This window comes from Passer domesticus, chromosome 6 (assembly GCF_036417665.1).
Source record: "Passer domesticus isolate bPasDom1 chromosome 6, bPasDom1.hap1, whole genome shotgun sequence".
In the NCBI taxonomy this organism is placed as follows: Eukaryota; Metazoa; Chordata; class Aves; order Passeriformes; family Passeridae; genus Passer; species Passer domesticus.
Window position 1 is genome coordinate 35,001,796 of NC_087479.1, and position 19,768 is coordinate 35,021,563.

General features: G+C 40.2%; 1 protein-coding gene across 10 annotated transcripts in view; it reads left to right on the forward strand.

Moving 5' to 3' along the window:
* The first annotated feature begins 93 nt into the window (after positions 1–93).
* Positions 94–19,768, forward strand: part of SIPA1L1 (signal induced proliferation associated 1 like 1) — a 199,885-nt gene continuing 180,210 nt past the window's right edge. For 7 of the 10 annotated variants that reach the window (XM_064424423.1, XM_064424430.1, XM_064424422.1 and 4 more), the window contains exons 1-2: positions 94–210; positions 619–818. The gene's annotated coding sequence lies outside the window, so the exon portion shown is untranslated. Of the gene's footprint in view, positions 211–618; positions 819–1,041; positions 1,169–17,867; positions 17,925–19,768 lie in introns of those variants that run through there. The other 3 variants (XM_064424425.1, XM_064424424.1, XM_064424431.1) reach the window with 3 other exon arrangements.

The following is a 19,768-nucleotide window of genomic DNA, read 5'->3' on the forward strand; positions in this document are numbered from 1 at the left end:
GTTGCCATGGGAACGCCGCCGGAGCGCGGGCGGGCCGCGGGCGGCCCCTCTCGCGAGAGCGGCGGCGGGCGGAGCGCGGCGGGGCGGGCGCGGGGTGAGCTCATCCCGGGCTGCGCGGGCGGGGAGCGCCGCGCTCAGCCCAGCCCAGCGAGCGGAGCGGAGCCGAGCCGCCGGCAGCCGCCGCAGCAGCAGCAGCAACAACTTTGTTGGGTGAGTTGCGAGCGGGAGCGTCGAGCCGGGGCGGGCTGCACGCCGCGCCCCCTCCTTCCTGCCGCGGAGCCTGTCGTGGGGAGCCGCCGTGCCGCTGGCCGAAGGGGTGTGCGGGTGGGTGGGTGGGTGTGCGTGCGGGGGAAGGGTAGCGGCCCCCAGCCCCGGGGCTGCGCGGCCCCCTGCCCGACGGGGGTTAACGGCGGCGAGGGCAGCGGGGTCCGGGTCAAAGTGGCCTGCTGCGCTCCTCCCGCCGCAGCGCCCAGACCGGGCGGGGGGTGCCTGCCCTGAGCGCCCCCGGGGCGGTGGGAGCCCGCCGTGCCGGCAGCTCCGGGGCGGGTCGGCGGGCGTCCCCCTGCAGCGAGCCGTGCCGGGTGCTAGGTTCCGGATTTGTGTCCTTTTTCTCCGCAGGAAAGGCAGCCCCGAGCGGGAGCAGCGCGGCGGCGGCCCGGCCCGCCGCGCTCCGAGGCGGCGGCTCCCGCGCTGCCCGTCCGTGCGGAGGCGGCCGCGCCGAGGGCGCCCTGCGGCGGGGGACGCGCTCCCGCGGCCCGGAGCGGCACACGCCGCTCGCCCCCACGGCTCGCTAGATAACTTGTCTCTTGTTCGCCCCCGTAAGTTGCACTTCAACCTCTTTTTTTTTTTTTTTTTTTTTTTTTTCCTTCCCCTTCTTTACTTTTTATAGCCAGCGAGGGTGTAGTGGGACCGGTTTTGTTCCGAGCCGGTGCTGAGACCGCAGTGATGATAACAATTAGGTGATTTGGGGGCAGTGCCGGTGGGGACGTTCTGAATGCTCTGCTCACGAGGAGGCGGGGTGGAGGAACAAAATGTTTGCGGATGGTTGATTTCTTCACTGGGAGCCTGGAAAAGTGGGAAAACAAGGAATGCCTTCAACTGAATCTTAAGGGGAAGGAGGAGGTGGAGAAGCAAGGAAAGGTGGATGCGAAGGCGAATGATTACCTTCGTAAGCCGAGTTTGTTTGCTCTTTCCCTCTTTCATATTGCATGAAGTCCTGATGTTAACGTTCTCATGCTATATTTAAAAATAACTGTGTTGTTTGTACTGGATATCTGTGATGCAGCTTCAGCTCATGTAATGAGAAATGCACTCATTCATGCCTGGTAAAGCAGCGACACAAAATGGGAATTGCTCAACTTAATGAAGATCTCCTTGTATAACCTTGGCCACAACATCTGTATGTTTTAGTTCGAGGAGGCACGTTTTAACCCATAAAAAAAAGCAGATGCTTTTTTTTTTTTGATAATATCGCTTACCAAATCGTGTTTCAAAAATTTTACCTGTAAAATCGCTTTAAAATTTTTGAGTGATGCTGCTTTAATGAACCCGTTACTGCATGCTGAATGAAGTGCATCTGTGAGCACGGAGCCCTAGTTGATAATACAATGCAAATTTGTCTTCGGAGTAAAGGTGTCGGATTTCATTAGGTTCCAGATCTGTACGGATGAAGCAAGATTGGTGTTTGCTTTAGAAAGCAGCCCTTTCATGATGGGATTTTGATTGATCGTTTTTATTTATTTTTCTAACTATGGGAATTAAGCACTTGTTTCCTTTAAATTAAGGCATAAACCAGTTTTGTAAAAGGGAAAAGAGGTTTTGCTGCAAGTACTAACTGGGTAGCAAGTATCGGTGTTCTCTCAGGTGGAGAGTTTGGTTGTTATTTATTTGGAATGTATTGCTGGGTTAGGCTCCATTCCCCTTCAGCTGAAGTGGTGGGAGAGACATGTGAAAGTATTAAGGTCGAAGTTTGTGGCAATTGTAATCGCAGAGATCTCTTAAGCTGTGTTTGTTTCAGTGTCAAGGCTTTTATGCCTTAGGCCATCAGATGCCATACCAGTTATTAATGTAGAAACAGTGTGGGAACTTCACAATGATTTTTTCTTGATTCCAAAAGAACAACCCCATAGGTTCTATTTAGGTGAAGCTAAAAAGAGAATTTTCTTGACTGAATGTTTTGTGTGTATGCTATGTCTCATTTTGGTGATAGGAAGCTAGGGACAGAAGATTTTTTTTTTGCCATTTAAAGTGTTTATTTATGGTCAGTTGATTAAAGGATGTGCACTTAGTTGCTCAACATTGCATTAAGAAGGTTTTACTGATGCTAATAAAATGCTTAGTTTCATCATTGCTATTTGGGATAGGCATACTTAGCTCTCAGTTGTGGTTCATAAAACCTCTTAGATCATGAAGTCAGAAGCAAAATGGGATGTCAGCTCTGACTATTGTAGGGCTGCAGAAATTTGCTTGATGAAAAAGGCTAGCAGGTGTAGAGGCAGGCACTGACACAGACCTGTGAAAGGGTGGAGCTGCAGCCAGGAGTGAAGACTTAGTATGAGGATATGTAATTCATGATCTATTTTTTCTATAATAAAAGGTTTTATTGGAATTTCAGTTGTGCATCATTGGTTCTAGGCTTGAAGAGCTTTTTTCTCCCCCCTATCATGTTTATCTGAAATGTTATTTTAAGGTTTGGGATTAACTTTTGGGTAGCCGTTGTTTTAAAAGCTGTGTTCAAATGTGCCCTCTTCCCCCTCCTGCAGCTTTTCTAGGAGTGCTTTTGTTTTCCATTATGCTTATAAGCATTCTGCTGGCACTTTGGGAGCATTTTGTTCTTGTGTAGCTCTTACTGTCATCTCAGTTTTGCAAATCTGTCTCAAATATATCCTTTAAAATGTTGATTTCAGAACTATTAGTTTTGCTACTATGGCGGAATTTTTTATTTCTAAGATAGGAAAAAAACTTAAGAACATAGAATATTCCAGCTGGTTATTTTGAACTTTAGTAAGTTCAGGAGGATCATTATAGAAATACATTGGGAAAATGTGAGGTAGGCTAGTAAGAGAATGGGTTGAGGCCCAGTTGAATTTCTTTTCTATTCCTCTGTTTTGTCCTATAGCATGTCTATTGTAGAGAAGAAAAAAGAACAGTTTTCTCCATATCAGTAGTTTAATCCCTTCAGCAAGGGGTTTGCTGCAAGCTATTGAGTTCTTTCTGCTACTGGTTAGAAATTGGGGATACCCTACTGGGGTAAAGAAGCAGAGCTTCTGCCTTCATCAAAATTTCAGTCACACAAGTTGGTTTCCCTAATGCTGATGTGTTCAGAGGTTGAAATTTATTGTCATTGACCCTAAGTGTTGGTTGTTTGGCAAAGAGTTTTGGTCTGTTTCCTTGGCTTTCTTGGTTTCAGGCAGATTCTTTTTATTTCTCCCCAGCTCTTTAGTTTAAATATTTAAAAAGTCAATAAAACAAAATTTAGTTATTTTTTTATATCTTGCTCTGTTTACTTCTCTGTCTGTATTTTAGATTTTTGTTTTATTCTTTTATTTTGAAAGCCATTTCTTTTAACTTGTTAATAAGTATGACAGGATTACAGCAATAGTAAGTGCACTTATTTTTTTATCAGTGTAAAAACATAATTTTAAGAGCTGCTAGGTGAGGGTTTTGTTGATTTTGCTTGTAAAATTAATCATATGCTCAGTATCTTTCTGTAAGTGAAAAAAGTTACGTTGTTCTGTATTTTATGTTTCCAGGGAGATTTGACTTCAGTGACTTGATTTCAAATATATCTCTCCTAAATTGCAGCTTTTAAATAATCCTAAGCTTTATATTTCACAAGTGTTCAGTGTAGTATTTGAATGAGTACTCTCAAGCTGGAGGTTTATAAAGTGGGCTTTGATGGCTCTATGAGACTTGAGATATTATCTAATGAAAGGCAATCAGTGTTTTTTTGGGGTGCAGCCTTACCAGTAATGATGACAATAATTTTTTATTTTAAATTCTTACGCAGCTGGCAGCACAGGACTAATGCAGTCTGTAGCAGTTTTGGTGTTAGCTTTGATAGTAGTTTTGCACTGTGAACTTTGGGAAACCCGTTAGGAGTTGCAGGGACTATAACTGTGTTTTTGAATATGAATCAGCAGATAAAATGGTTTTAGATGTCCCTTTTTTGCATATGTAAAGCTAAATTATGTCATTGTCTCAGTCTCTTTAATATTGGATTCTGTGGCACAGTTTACTGAGTGAGTTACTTGATTTAGAGTCTGACACGTCTTTTATGTTAAGTGTTAAGTGAGGCTAAGCATTTACATATCTTTGTTTTCTTTATGGAAGCGTGTTTTAAAGAGCACTTCTTTTGAATGCAGAGACAACACTTTTCATAATCTTGGTAGCTGTTGAATTGTATGATTGCTAACCAAGTATTCGTCATGGTTCTTTCAAGGGTCTGAGTCTGTAAGTGGAGTGGAGTCCTGCAAAGCTGTGTCTTCCTGCTCCTTCCGCTCCTGCTGGATGCTGCAGTGCAGTAGTCATAGCTCTTGTTCCCTGCACAGTGGATGGATGTCTCTTTTCAAGAGAAATCAAGTTCCTGAAAAATGCGTGGCCGTGTAGAAAACTTCTGAAAGTGTATTGTAGAGAAGGGGTTGTTGTTACTGGCACTAGTGGTTCATGCCTAGGCCTGAGAGGCACTTGGAATTTTTTGTTGATGTTTTAATACTCTTTTACATTTGGTCTTAGGCTCTGTAGAATGGGAAGAATGCTTTCTTCACGTGGATTGGAGAGATTAGTGGAATGATTTTCGCAGACCAAGTTTTATTTTATAAGTTTTCAAAACTTAGAGAAGCTACTGGCATGTATCATATAGTTGGTTTAAAGTTGGATTGTTCTTCAGTGTGATGGTTTACCTTCAGTGCTCAAATAGCTTTTGGAGGTGTTTAAATTTTGGGTTGTTTATTTATCTTTTGAGGTCACAGGATTTGTATCTCAAAATACTGACATAAACCTGAGAGACTGGTTGTTACTTTATTACTGCAGCTGTGAGATATTAACTTTGAACAGACTTTTAATTTAGTGAAAGCTTCTTCAGTCAACCCTGAAACAATCCTGTTTTTCCTACCTTGTGACGTTATAGTGGATTAAAAAATCTCAACTAGCCAAAATCATTAGGGGGCAAGTTCTTCTTCCAGGCTGCTAGGAGGTGTGGGTCAGAAGTTGAGCATAACTTGGAGAAAAGTTGCCTGTTGGGTCTGCCTGTGAGACTTGGTTATATTTAATGTGCTTGGCTGGATTATTTTATGGATTTTAATATTTACTTTTCTGGGTGGAGGAAACTGCGAAGCATCTTCCTTTGCTGTGTAGCTGCATTGCTGCCTTCTCTGTGCAGTGGATGGTGAGGTTCCAGGAGGTGCCAAGGGCTGCTTTTGTAGCATGGCTCTGTTCTCTGAGTTTCTCAAGTCATGATGCATTTTACAGCACCGTAAGCTAAATCAATTGTCTTTTGACTTTTGAATAAATGACAGGCTTATTGTATGCTGATGTGATGTGAAATAGGATTAATACAGACCTTTTTTTATGAGTGGCAGATATTATCTGTAAAACGATTGCTGTGGTGGCAGAACTTTCTGTATGCCAGTTGTTCACATCAGCAGCTTTGGTACGTATCTTGGGTTTTCTTGTTAGCAGTCCTACAGACAGCTCTCTCTGAAGACTTACAGACACTTTTAATACATACATTTGTCTATTTGACCAAAGGTTGCTGTTGTGGTTTAACCTCAGCCAGCAACTAAGCACCAGAACTTAGCCCCAAGAACATTTTTATGTTGTTCTTGGAACTTTTTCCAAATGATTGCAATTTTATTTTTGTGTTGTTTTTATTATAAGGTACTGGTCTTGCTTATTCAAAATGAATTCACACTGTCATTGGAAGTATTTGTTGCTGATCTATGTTGATGGTGTTTGTGAAAGGTTATTTCCTGGTTTTAAACTTTTTTTCCTTTCTTTTTGTTTAAAAGAGTACTTTAATTTGATTTCAAAATTGCTGTTTTATATGCATGGTTTTGTCACTTGGTCTTACTGTAGCAAATAATTCAGCACAGTAGACACGGGTCTCTGGCTGAAGGTGGGGGCATCAAGTCTCCCAGATCAAAACTTTTTGCGTTTGAACAATTTTACTTCAAACAGAATTTAGTCTGGTCTCCTGAATTGGGTGTTGTCCACACGGATGTGGTTTGTTGGCTTGGACCTTTGTGGCTGTTAGGGGTTGGGTCACATTTGGTGAACTTCTGGGCTGGGATTTTTAGTTTATTTCCTCTAGGAGAATTCTGGTTTATGGACGCCAGAAAACCTATAGAAGTTAAATAATTCTGAGGGTGACAAAGCATTTAACAGACCACCCCAGAGTGAATGGTGAGTGTCCATCATTGGAGACTTGTAAAGCTTGACAGGACAAAGCCACGAGCTGGTGGAAGCAGTGTGGCAGCCAGCCCTGCTCCAGTGGAGGTTGGACTCCTGGGTTAAACTCTGCTGGCTGCTAGCTGGTGATAGCTGGAGGGCTCCTCAAAGGGCACTGCTGTTGAAAGTGCTATTGTAGGTACAGCTTAAACAACTTCAAAAAAAAATCTGCCTATAAGGATGGTTTTCCTTTTTTGAATTAATGTGAAACACTTTTCCTTTGGTGTCCAGCCCATTTTGTGTCTCTTGCAGGGGCAGCAGCAGCACTGCTGGTGGCTCTCAGGTTGCAAACCTGTGACAGGAAACCCCCTGTCCTTTATCTCCGGGCTCACAAGGGGGGCAGGGGGTTGTGTGGGTACTTATTTATTTTTCCTCAAGAGATTCATGTAAGCAGAAACATACACATCTTGAACATCTGCCTTTTGGCAGGGCCACAGAACAAATTTGCTCTCGCTGGAGAAACTGGCGAAGATCGGACTTGAGGTTTTTCTTTCTTTTGCATTTCTGAAGTGTAACATCACTTTGTCTGCATGTTTAAAAATTAAAGAAGACAATGGGTGGTGAAACTCAGACTGCAGGCTTAAATGTGTTAGTGCTGTATAAAAGTCATTACAGTTCTTATCTCTGAACTGTTTAAAGATCTCATTTTGTTTTTGTGCACAAGGCTTCTCTCCTCACTTCATGAATTACCAATCTATTTTTTTTTAAATTTATAAAAGCTAAAATGTCTGATACTATTTTTGGAATATTTTTGCACATATCAAATAGGAGATAATACTAGACCTTAACAAATAAGTCCAGGAGGGCCTTCCCTCCTTCTGCTGGATGCAGTTGAAATGTCTAAGAGTATTTTTCTTTTCAGATTGTAAGGGCTGACAGGATTTTATGCTTTTAGTCCATGCTGAAGAACTGCATAATTGTGCAGAAGAAAGTTACGGCATTTTCATGCCTTGAAAATAAATATATCTTCATGAACGACGTGGTACTGGCACTGATAATCTACTTTCCAAGTGTATTTAACAGCTTGTTGTATGAATCAGAATAAAATAGTTCAATAGTCTGCACTGTATTGATCATACAGCAGCTGGAAGAAAGAGCGAACCACGATGCTTTCCCACAGCTTTTGCTGAAGGAAACATTTAGAAGTGAGGAGAAAAGGAGATACTTCTGTAAAAGCTGTTAACATAGTTTATCCTTTCCTTGGATTTTTTTTTTCCCTTGACTCTTTCCCTTCTGTTGCCTTTCTTTTGCAGTCTTTGAAGAGGGGACTGTTGACAGAAAGTCAGTTCTAGTTTTTGTTTGACCTTCCTCCCCCTCCCTGACTTCTGCATTGTCTTGCAGTGTAGTCATTGACTGGTACTCGAGGTAGCTCTGGGAATTCCCAAATCTAGTTCTCTTTATTGCATTGCCATACAGAGGTGGTAGGAGAATCTTTGCTAGGATGCCTCTGTTAATATAAACAAAGGGAAAATGCTAGTATCACCTTAAAACGTGCCATCCATTTCAAATTGAAAAAGGCTTTTTTAAAAAATTCAGGTCTGTGGGTTTTTAGTGCTTGCCTGTACAGTCACATGGGTGTTTGTGGTAGTCTGGAGAACTACCTGCAACTATTTGAACTGTGATGCACTGTGGAAAAATTTGAGAGCCTTAAGTTAATTCTTGCCTTATTATACAATTACCTCCCTATCTTGGTAAAGCCAGAATATCTGCAGAACTTCACAGGGTTTTTTATCATGTGCTAAAATGAAGTCATCAGGACTTTTTTTTTTAATCCTGTACTATTGTATTTTTATTTTCAGCTGTAAATTTAAGGTTAATTAATATGCTAGATAACATTTGAGAACAGGGACAGATTATTCTGTCTCCAGACAACAGTTTTGGGATTGGGTGTGAACGTGCAATAATGTACTTTGTGTTCTAGATTTAATCACTTGTGTATGTAGTGTTGATGCAGTAAAGACTTTCAAAGTTGTTGGTAATTTAAAGCATGTCTCCTGTAAAACAAAGGTGTGATAATAAGCAGTTATTCAATGTTGCAAAGGCTGCTCATCATTGTTATTTTAACAGAATTTAGTCATTATCTACTGATTGTTGACATCATTAAATATATTTTTTTTAGTATACAAATTGGTACTTTACATGCCTGAGCAACTGAATTGAGGTTTTCCTTTCTTGCATTGTTGACATATCTTTGTGCAGGTTAAGTGCAATGTCTTGCCTCAGACTGCCAACAACTTTATCCCTGCCAAGGACAAAAGGGCACATATTGTGAATGTGCTTTTTAACTGAGACATAGAATGCATTGGTTCTGAAAATAGGGGCGGGGGGAAGAAGTTGTTTTAATTCATTTAATTGCAGTTGTGTGGAGCTGGCTACATGAGAAATAATTACAGGCAAAGTGAACATTGCCTCTTGTAGAAGCACGGAGTGCCCAGAGATAAAAAATATCTGAAGTGCTGGGTGCGGGAAGAGAGCTTAACTGTTCCTTATTTTGTGTAAACCTGCACTTTGCTTCAAAAAACAATTGATAGTAGTCATCAAATATTCCCAAGTATGGTGCAGTCTAACTTCAGGTGACAGCTGTCTTTATGTTCTTGAAGCCTGGCCTTTAGTGACTTAGGGCTAAATAGACAGACCTCGCAAACTGATACAAGTACTAAAATTTAGGAGCAGTTGAAGGAATTCTTAGATAAAATCCTCATTTAATCTTTCAGTTACGAGTAATAGGAAGAAGTAATTAGAATTAACAAGAGTCAAACTTGAAGTAATTCTAAAATGTAGAGCTAGTGGACAGATGTAAAATCAAGTAATGTTTTGATCACTTACTTGTTTGGAACATATTGGAAGGTAGTGTTGTGAGCACCAGACATGCTGTAGAGGATAAAGCAATCCAGAAGCATCCAGAGTTAGCATGGGTAATGGTTTTTGGTAGAGAACAGTACTGATGAAAGCGAATTTTTTACACGTGTTTAAATGTTATAGTTAAAACTATATCAACAAGTCAATAATATAATCTGTTTCTGCCTATCTCTTCTTCTCTCCTTTTCCTAAGTGTTACAGTTTATAAAAGAAGGGTCCAGAGATATCTCATTTTCTAGCTTTAAAAGTGAGAGAAGAGTTGAAGATATGTTTGAAGGGAGGTGGGAGAAGAATCAGCACAACTTAATAAAAATGATGCTTAATGCTTAAAATTCTGACTAGTTTAAGTTTGGATCCTGCTATCTTCCAGAATGCTTAGCTTATTTTTCCAGGTGTTGTCAGAAAACGGAACTAAATGAATGCTTTTTTGAAATGTTGCTAGAAATTAGAACTTTATTCCTTGTAACAGAAGTTACATGAGGATTGTATAAACATTGCACTGGCTTCTGTGGTTTTTCAAGTTCACATTTTTACATGGGGAAAGAAGAGGACTTGTGAAACAGTGCTGTCCATTTCAGTGGCATTTTACAGGTTTCAGTAAAAACTCTGCTGCAGTATGTGGGTGTTATGTGCTTGCAAGTGAAGTAATTTACTGTTAGTGTTTAATAGTACTTTTGCAAATGAAGTAATGTTATATGTAGTATAATGCAAAGTACCCTTAAGTAGTGGTTGGTTTCTGCATTACAGTATTTTCCTGTTGCTGATGAAGGAGGTACAAAAACCTCTTTGTGTTAGATGTTCAAAGCTGTTTTGTCAGGTAGAAAAATTCTTTCTGAAGGTGGTGGTGGTTTTTTTGTTGAATCCAGTGGTAGTGCTGAGTGACTGTTCTGTTGGTTTAAAAATGTTAATAGCAGTAGATATCTTGTTTGCTGTAACCTCTCTTTGTTATCACCTTGGTACTTAGCTGAGATGCCAAAAGCTCTTAAAATACATTGCAGCTTCAAGCAGGTTCGATGCTTAAATACTGGCACCCTGGGTTGCAAGTCAGTGTGTTTTATTATCCCTGTGCTCAAAATTTTGAACCAAAGACTCGGGATACTATTGAAGTGCCACTGCTGTTCAGTTTATAATGATGTTAATTAGTGCTGAATGTCATTAAGATGAACATATGCAGTGTTAATGAAACTACTCCTGGAACTGAGCTATTGTCATTATCTCACTGAATGGTGGTACCGAAAAGTTGCTTGTCTCTGCCCCACAAGGAAGATAATTGAGAAGGGCTTACAGCGTGTAGCTGTCCCTTGGGAATGGAACATCTGGTCTCAGTCACCTCCTCTTGAGACCCTGGACAGTCAGAGACTTGGCTGCAAGGGGGGGAAGGACTGGCTTAATAGCAATATACAGCTTTGAGCATACTCTCTTCTCAGGGCCTTTGCTTGTCTTGTGAACACAAATTACTTGTCCGGTCTTGTGATTACATGTAAGGAGCAAGCTGTTGCTTCTGGTAAGGTTAATATCATCTGACCTGCTCCTTTTTTGCATCTAGGAAAAAAGGGATTTTTGTGGGGAAGGTTTTGTAAATGATTTCTACTAGTGGCAGAAGCAGTTACTTCTGGGATGAAGTTTGATGTCTTTATATCTCACTCATCCTTCTCACTTAGTTTTAGGCTATTCTACCTGTCTTGATTTAAAATCAAGCAGGATAATTACAATATTGACAATAGATAAGTATTTTGGTCTTGTGTCTGTACTTTCAGGGACTGGAAAAGGCCAAAGCCGTAATTGGACATCTTAGGCAAAATACAGAATCATCTAGATAACTAATGTGGTGCAGCATAGTTGCATGATAGTGATACTGCTCTGCATTGCATGCACTCTATTTAAAGTGAGAGGTACTAATGAGATTGTATTTTGATGTGACATTACTGTAATGTCAGTGCTTTGTATTCCTTCATTAGTTTACCTCATTGACTTCGTGAAGTAAGGAAATGCAGGTGCCCTTGAGCAAGGTGTCTTAACACACACATGAGAAATCTCTAGTAATGTTCAGAGCAGAAGCTGCCTTGGGCTTTAGATTTCATCTTACTATGGACAAATTTATTTATAACTAGCTGTAAAGCTGTGCTGGAGACTGTTGAGCCAGCTCAAAGGAAGGCAGGGACTACATCTGCACTTTTTCGCTCCCAGGAGTGGCTCTGCTCAGCTCAAACTCCTGCTGTTTGCTGGGAACAGTCCCTGGCCCCTTGGGATCTCATGTACATCACTGGCCCCTCAGCAAGCTTGAACAAAGCCATGACAGTTATGGATTAGTGCCCAAACCTGTGTCCTGGACTTATTTATTATTATAGCTTTAGCTCTCAGTGCCTGCATGGCATGGTGTAATGCTCTGCTGAGTTTGTAGCTGCACGTGTGTAGCATTTAATGGCAGGAGCATAGCATTGCACGTGAGCCTTCCTCTTCAAGCCTAGTCTCAGGGTTGGGCTAACGTGGCTGTCGCCTTTCTGGTTCTGCTGTTAGTCCAGTAGTTTTAGCTCAAAGGTCAGAAGATCAATGGTACAAGCATAGTACCTGGCATGTTGCAAATACTGAAATAGATTGCCTTGGATTTTAATGGCCTGCTAGATATTCCTGTTTTAGTGGGCTTTTCTGCATCTTGACCTGTAGCAATAGAGAATAAGAAGGTCCATAAAACTGCAAAAGGAATCAAACAGAATGCATGCAAATGTTTAGAAATTGTCAAATCTGAGACCATTAAAATTTATTTTAAAGCATTCCTTTAAATCTGGATTAATATCTGGTGTAGGCTCTCAAGACATCTCCAGAAATTGTGTTCAAAAGTTACTTGTGAAGTACTGCCTGGCTGTACTCCAGAGAGTGTCTTTGTTGACACTGCGCCCTGTGAGGGTCAACCAGCGTGCCTCTCACTGTCACTTGCAGGTTTCCCTTTGAGCTTTTCTCTAGTTCTAGCAAAATGCATGGGTAGTGTTCTTCAGCTCAGCACCAGCTCAGGTAGCTGTGCTGCACGGCAGTCGCTGCTGAGGTTGCAGTTGCTGTGTTCTGCATTTCCCGTAACAGGTTTGAGGCACGGTTGCTCTCAAAGTTTTTGGTTTGCTATGGAAACCAGCGGGGGTGGTCATGCTCTCTGTGTTCCTCCCAGTTTGCTTTTTTCCTTACCAGTTCTTTCTTCTCCCCAACTTCCTAAATATTTTGGATTTGCTGGGCTTTGATTTAGCTCCTTGTGAGGTCTTAAACTGTCCAACAGGTCTTGTAAAGCAGACTAATGAGTGGGTGAGATTGAGTCCCAGCAGTGGTGAGAGCTGTAGCACGCACAAGGATGTTCTGAGCTGTCAGAGAAGCTGTGTGATGAATACAATTTCATGGGAGGAACTTCAGCTGAAGTGTATATGTTTTTATAGATCAAATCTGAGATTTGAAGGTACCAAGACCTTGTTAGTTCATGTAATTGCTTGTTCTGTATAGATTTCTGCCCAGTCTTCCTTCCGGAAAACGTGCAGAAGGTAAAATGTAGTGGGAGCCTGTAGTGGTATCTGTGTTTAGGTTGCTCAATAGTTTCTGTAGCTAAATGGCTTATGCAATCTTTCTTTCTTTCTTTCTTTCCCTCCCTCCAGTATGGTTAGTGCTACTGCTGTGTAGCAGCTTTTGTGGTTTTTTTGGTAAAGGAAATCACTTTGTACGAGGGAAATGACTTTTTCCTCCTGGAGAATTTTGAAATACCACACCCCCCACCCCCTCTTCCCCCTGTTTTACTGTTAAAAATTGAAATACTGGTTTAGCAAAAGCTTTTTCATAGTACCTTTCCTCAAGAACAATCTTTTTATTGTGCTACAGAGATGAGTGTTTTAAGGCTCACCCTGCAAAATTCTGTGAATGTCAGAGGAGGATGAACACAAACGGCATCCTGCCCTTCCACTGTCCTCCCAATTCACTCTTATGAGACACTTTTGGCTTCCTTCTGATTGCCTCTGCTTACTGGCAAGTGCCTTGTAAGGCTTACTTGAAAAGAGGCAGTGGGATGAGTATGAAAGATGGGTTTTGGTCTTGCTTTTGCATGTCTGATTAAAACTTAGGCATTTTTTTCCTTCAGTTTTTTTGGTTCTATTTGAAAAGCTAAGCTGGTTCGTTTTGTACCTAGACAGGGGATGCAGGGGTTAATTGTTTTGGATCTCACTGGATAAGTGGTATGAGACAGGAGGATCCAAAAAGGACATCCTGACTTACAAAGTTAGAATCTTTTGCAGTTGTAATGCTGTTGGTTGTTGGACAGTAGGGCTGCAGGTAAAGCAGAATTTATAATGACTTAATTTTCAACTTGAGATTGACTAGAAGATAGGTTGCAGTGTGAGATTTCTCCTGTTGTAGAGATGCACAACTGAGTATTTATTTCCATCTCATAAGGGGAAGTCTTTGAATAAGCTGCATGTTTACTTGGTTGTCCGTGACAGTGGCACTGTGGGGAGCAGTAATGGGGCCAGACTCCTCTTTCTGCCTTTGGGATCTCAGCAGCTGCTGTACAATGTCTGGGCTCAGTGAGCTCTTGATTCCATTCCATTCCGTTGTTCCTCTTTGGTCCCTCTTTCCTTCCAGAGCTGAGGAGAATACTTGTTTCTTCACCTGCACTGACATTTGTATGGCATAATACTAGATGATAGTGATTCACAGATCTTCTAGGATTACTTCTTTTTGGGGCTGTTGTAATGATTTTGCAGTTTAGATGACAGTATCTGTCAGCCTGACCCTTGTTCAGGCATTTAGCATCAATCAACACTGGGTTGAAGAAGTGCTGCAACACAAAATCCATTTAAGTTCCTTCTTAGTAAAAGGAGGAAAGAGCAATAGCACACAAAGCCATATAAGTTGGTGTGAAGAGTATGTAATAATATGTATCCAAAATTAAGATTATTGAGTTAGAACACTAGTTCAGTGATGCCACAAGGAGGACTTTAGGACTCCCTGTACTGGGTCAAAAGTACAGTGGTCATATGTAAAGTATCAATCTCTTTTATTATTCTGTTGCCTCTAATAAAATCAAAATACTTACCAGGTAGCAGCATTACTTACTTGCATTACACATTCATTATTTAGACGACTATGAATTTATACTGAATTAGATCTAATGCACTTCTTTACCACTGATACCAGTCTGGTATCATGTTCTGCCACACCTGATAAATTTGAGCATGTGCCTGAATCTCATTTGGATAAAATTTATCATGTTTGGTGATGTGATAGCGCAGAGATTTGCTGTAAATGCTTGTGAAACCAGTACTTCATCTCCTGTAATTTCCAGACAACTTTATCTCTACAAATACTTGAGAAAGTGTACTTTCCAACTGTTTTTGTACCTAACAAATAACTGGTTTTATGCAGTGTTTGAATGGTTATAGACGGGTTGGTCTTTGCGTGCATTGTGCAACCACTGTTGTCTGAAGTTATTGAATGGATGCATTCAGACATGGTAAACTGATCTTCGTTGTATTTATCTTTTTGTTCGTCATCCATTCTTAGGGTTATGCCAAACCCAAAGCCTATTTCTAATTCTGTAAAAGAGAAAAAATAATTGAGTCTTGGTGAAGCAGATTCTTTCTTGTATTCTCTTTAATCTTTTTGATAGATATGAGATGGCAAATCTTTTTATCTGCAGAATGCTAAAGAAAAGAAGGGGCCTTTAGAGGAAAATATTTTAATGGGATTGTAAATGTTCTGTTTGGATCTGTCTTATTAGACATTGCTTGGAAATTGAATCTCCTTCTGAAGACATTTACATGTTCCAAGTTCTCAGTATTTGACCTGATTTTATTACGAGCTGCTATTTATGTTTCAAGACATGAATTAGGCTCTTTTAAAGTCTTTTGACCTTTCTTTTGCAAAAGGGGAAACCATACTCTTCTAGCCTTGTGGCTAAGTGTATTTTTTTAAAACTAAAAAAAATTAACATAGGATCTGGTTAAACTTCTGCAGAATAGGAGATGCTGAGGTTCATAAGTAGTGTCAGGGGTGCTACAGAATATGTCTGAATCTGTTGTGTCCAGAGGCAGGGGGTGAAGAGGTTAATCTGTGATGATGTTGGGAGGTTTTTAGCAAAATTTGTTAAGGGAATAGCTTAAAGTGATTTATTTTTATTTGGAGCTATGGCAGGTTTTAAATTTTTCTTATTTTAGTAGAGATTTCATTTAAATGATTGTATTTTTTTTTTTTCATTTTTTTCTCTCCTTGATAGTGGTGTTTATCAACAATGCTGAGGAAGGGATATTTCTTTTAGTGTTTCATGTGCCACAAAATTGGTTTTTTACACATTTGGCAATGGAGGGGTCTTTCCTGGCCCTGATTATTGAATTTCAGCAACTTACAGTGATAGTGACTTTAGCTTAGTCTTTGGTATAAACTCCCTTTATGTAGGTGCAGAAAGCAAGATGATCCCGCCAGCCTTCTCCAGAATAACAAGTGCAGGTGTCTCAGCCTGTCCTTGTTCTTTCTTGTGCGCTTAAGCCCACAAATGGCTTGGTGGTCTCTGCTGAACTTTCTTTAGTCCATCTTTGTTACACTGAGCAGGCTAAAACTAGGCATGTTCATTTAGCTGGGAGCTCACTAGTGCTGAGTAAAAGTCAGTGTCACTTCTAGGTTTAGACAGGGTACCATCAAGCATTTCCAGGCAGATATTTTTAACTTGCTCTTATCTAGAGCTTGAGATTGTCTATTTTTACTCCTAGGTGGATGAAGAATCTTAGATTGAATAATGTTTTACTATATTACTGTTTTCAGAGAGTTTTTTGCCTTGTTTAGCTTAAAGTAGACTTTCTAATTTATAGCCAGCTTGTTTTATGCAGCTGCAGATTTAGTCAATGTATTTCTTTCCTATTTGAAAGGAATAGGAAAGAAATTTTCTATCTAAAAATTTAGATAGAAATTTTTCTATCTAAATTGAACTACTAGTAGTTGCATATTATTTTAGTTATCCTACTGATGCATTTTGCTTTGTGTGGTATGTTATATTGCATTTCTTCAAGCTAGGCATCAAGCAAACTGTGGTGGTTGTCTGATTTCGAGTGAAAAAGTAGTTTTCTGCCTTCTTTATTTTTGGTGACAGCTTCCAGTTTATAAATTACTCTTTGTTTGATCTGCATGCAGGGATGCACTTTGCACCATATTTTAATGTGTCTAAGTCAGTAATAGTCATGCCAGAATAAATGCTTATGGGAGAAACATGAAAGTGGGCATTCTCAGTAACAGTGAGTAGGGAAATGAAGTAGTGGCAGGAAACAGAGAAAAGACAGTAATGATATTTTTGTCCAATGCAAATCAGGCTTTTACATGGACTGGTGAAAAAAGATGGTTTGCCCCTGCTGCTTGTATCTTTGATCATGTTGTGATGTCTAATGGGCTGCATGATGATGCCAGAGCAGAAGCAAGCTGCCATACAGCTCTCTTGGTGCAAAGTCCAGGTCATCCAGAACCTGGGTTCTTGCTTTAGGTTCAGACCTCACCTGTGGTAAAACTTTTAGTCATGTAACTTTGATTTTTACTGAAAACTAACTAAAACTTGCTGGGACCTGCACAACATTATTTTCTGGCAACTGTAACTCTTGTGCTGTGGGCTCTCAGCAGATAGCACAGAGTGTTTCAAGAGGTAAGGACAAATCAGCTTGCAGCCTGTGCTTGTCACAGCTGTCTTGCCTTACACCTCATGGGAAAAGATTTATCAGGCATAATTATATCTAATTGAGACACTCTTGTTATCTTGCCAGTGTTACTTTTTTCCGTTAATTTGATTGGTGGACACAGATGAGATAAAAATGCAAACAGTGCCTATTTGAATGGCTTTGTCCTTCTTGGATTATTTAAATTATTAATTTAGTCTGCCATGAAATTATGTGGGTTGTCACATGGAGATTCAGCTAACTCAAATTTTATACATTTAAGGGTGTTATTTCCTTGAAGAAAGTTTAACATTTTTAATCACTTGTAGAGCATGACCTTATTTCATAATGTACCTGCAGCTTGCTTTCTGTAGTTACAGGAGTGGACTTTGTAAACTGCATCTTGTTCTTGGTAGAACAACCTATAAAAAATCCACAGTGTTCATGGTTATCAACTTCTTCAACCTTACTGTTGAAACATTATTTGTAGTAGATATAGATCTGCTATATTTTACTAGACTTGTAGGAGCTTAACTTTGGGTGTATATGTGTAATTCACAAACACTTTAGGAGAAAGCAAGGCTGTATTTTAGGGTGGGGAGTCTCTGCCTTGGATGCAATAGAGGTGGCTTGCAGGGGGATCACTATAGGGAAGCTATAGAGATGTTATTGTTTCTGGGTGAAAGTTTGATATTCTGGAAATAAAAATCTTGAAGTAGAAATGTGTGGATGGGTGGAATGTAGGAAATAGAGATAGTGATGAAGGTAATCTCGCCCCTAAGGAGTTACAGCTGAATTAGGAACAGGCCTGCCCTTAATAGGGCACAGCTAGATCCAATTAGGATGGGTATTGTAAAAGAGCAGGTTGGCTGGTCGAGAAGTTAGATGGAGTTTGTTGGCTGTGCTGAGAAGAAGAAGGAGTCAGTGGTGCGAGGAGCTGCACAATGGGAAATGACCAAGAAGGTATTAAACGTTTGCAATAAGATGGCAACAGAAATGCTGATGAATTGGGAATGAAAATAAAAGGAAGGGAAATAAAATTGTTACTTCAAACTTGAGTTGCCTTTATGTTTGAACTGTTCTGTATATGGAATTAGTTGTGGGATGGATAAACTGAAGAAAATTGGGGTATAGTAAACTTGAATCAATTTTTCTGTCTTTCCCATGAAGTGCATTATTAAGTTTTTTTCCCTCCATTAAAAAGTGTATTTTTTTCAGTGGCAGAAATATGGCTGGAAATTTTGTTCTGTAGCCTAAGGTGGTCTTTAGTTGGAGATAGGGGTTTGCCTGTGTGTGGAAATTATTCTAAAAGTTTCTGTCATTGTTTTCTACTAAGACAGTGATCTACACCAGATAAACATGTAGAATATGTGTTGAGTGGAATATGAGCGTTAGTGGCACATTTTTGTTTTTGCTAAGAAGGTTGACTCTGAAGACTTTGCTGGTTGTACCTGGCTTTCAGTATATACCAAATGTGAGTTTAATTATGGAAGGTGAACCTGCTTTAAGGCAGCTGTGGCCAAAGCAAATGCAATCTTGTTTTTTTTTTATTAGTTCCTGTCTTACCAACTGCTGAAATCAAAGAAATAACCTAGTACATGTGAATGTTTTATTTTTTGATTTCCATGTTTTTAAAAAAAAGCCTCTTTCCCAAGAAGCTGACATGAAAAAAAGGAGAAATGCCTGGTAAAAGACCTTTCCTATCTTAGCAATCATACCCAGTGGTGGTGCTGCTCTTGCCATGCCAGTGTGTTTGTGGAAGATCCAGTGTGTCTTGCTCTGACATCATGTGCAGTGCTGTCAGGGAGTGCCTGGAGAAGAGGGGCTCCCAGGTGTGATGGCTTTCACACAAGGTACTGCACTAGCTTGGGTTGTACTGAATGCCTTCCCTCTGCATCATGCATGAAACTACAAGGGATGCTTGTGTTGCAAGTTTCCTACACTTGTTCATGAATTTATATTTGTGGTTGCTTGTGCCTTCGTCAGACTGATCTAAATTTACTTGAGCAAATAGAAGAATATGTGTAGCATTAAGGAATGGGAGGCACATTAAAACTTTGCTGCAAAGACAGCTGAATGCTCAAGGGGCAGGTAGTCAGCATTGCTGATTTTTTAAAAATTATTATCCCTCCCCCCCCAGCTGATGCTTTTGAAAAGTTGTGTAAAAGTTGATTCAATTAACGAGCTTCGTTTTTTTGAGAAGCCTTTCCTTTTCACTGGTGGGAGAATATATGATAAAGTACTTGCTTGATTAGTCTTTGTTTTCATGTGTTTTAGTAGATAAAATGGAGATTGTTCTTAAAAGCTGAACTCTACTTAGCATAATTGCAGCAACACTGAATAGTAGATCAAACAGTAATTAGCTGAACAACTGGCTAATGACCACTGGAAGAGGAGAGAAAATGGGCAGGAGAGGTGCAGTGCTGCTGAACCTCTACCAGGTTAGATTCTGGTGGAGAGTCTTTACTAGGAAAAATGGTGCTGACTTGGCATACTGCTTTTTAGTGTGACTCTACTGATCACCATGTCTCCTGAAAGATAACCCTTAACTGCAGCCTACAAAAAGAAGTAAAATTGATACTGGAATATGTGTTCAAGGTATAATCAGAGTTACATATTTTTATGTTGAGGCTAATGTTTTTAATCAATCTTATTAATGTTTTATTCTTTTAAGATTTTGTTCCTTATTATGATAATGGCTTTCAGTGAAGGTGTATGTAAGAATTTTCTTGATGTATACATTTGCTGGGACACAAACATTGCATTTTTAGAATTTACTGATGTGGAGCTCTGGCTGTGTGTGAAGT